Genomic DNA, 1047 nt, shown 5'->3' with positions numbered 1-1047 from the left:
ATCTTGTTTCATTTTTCTGTAAATGGATATCCAGTTTTGCCAGCAGCAATTATTAAACAAACATTCTCTTCCCCATTTAATGGATTGTGGTCCTTTGCCAAAGATCAGCTGACCATAGGTTGATGGATCTATTTCTGGGTTCTCAGTTCTATTCTGTTGGTCTATATATCTGTCGTTGTACCAATACCAGGCAGTTATGACTACTGTGGCTGCATAGTAAGTTTTGAAATCTGGCAGTGTAAAACCTCCTACTTTGTTGTTCTTCTATAGTGCTTTGCTTATCTGAGGTCTCTTTCCTTTCCATATAAAGTCAGTGATTGTTTTTTCTGTATCCATAAAGAATGTTGATGGGATCTGGATTGGGATTGCATTGAATGTATAGATTGCTTTGGTAGAATTGACATTTTCACAACGTTCAATCTTCCTATCCATGAGCATGAGATGTTCTTCCATTTATGTAGATCTCTTATGGTTTCTTGAAGTGGTCTTTTATAGTTTTCTTTGGACAGGTCTTTTGTGTCCTTGGTAAGATTGATTCCAAAGCATATTATTTTTTTGGTATCCTAAGGCATTTGACTGATAACCAGAAGGCTGGCAGTTCAAACCTACCAGCCAGTCCTCCGAAGGAAGATTAGGTAATTTACTTCTGTAATGATACTACCTCAGAAACCCAAGGAGGGTTCGCTGTGAGTTGGGTCCTACTCAACAGCAGTGGGTTTTCTATTGTAAATGGTATTGATTTCCTTACTTCATTTTCAGCAATCTCTTTGCTCTTGTAGAGGAATTCAACTGATTTTGGGATGTTGATCTTGTATCATGCCACTATGTTAAATCTCTCAATTAGTTCCAGTAGATTTTTGACTGAGTCTGTTGGGTTTTCTAAGTATACGATCATACCATCAACAAATAGGGATAGTTTGACTTCTTCCTTATCAAGTTGGATGCTTTTGATTTCCCTTTCTTGTCTTATTGCCCTGGCTAGCACTTCCAATACAATGGTGAAGAGAAGTGGTTATAGAGGGCATCCTTGTCTGGTTCCTGTTTGCA

Source organism: Orycteropus afer, unplaced genomic scaffold (assembly GCF_000298275.1).
Source record: "Orycteropus afer afer isolate SDZICR_OR568_19922 unplaced genomic scaffold, OryAfe1.0 scaffold00472, whole genome shotgun sequence".
Lineage (NCBI taxonomy): Eukaryota > Metazoa > Chordata > Mammalia > Tubulidentata > Orycteropodidae > Orycteropus > Orycteropus afer.
The sequence above is the reverse complement of the archived record's forward strand: the minus strand, read 5'-3'. Positions refer to the sequence as shown.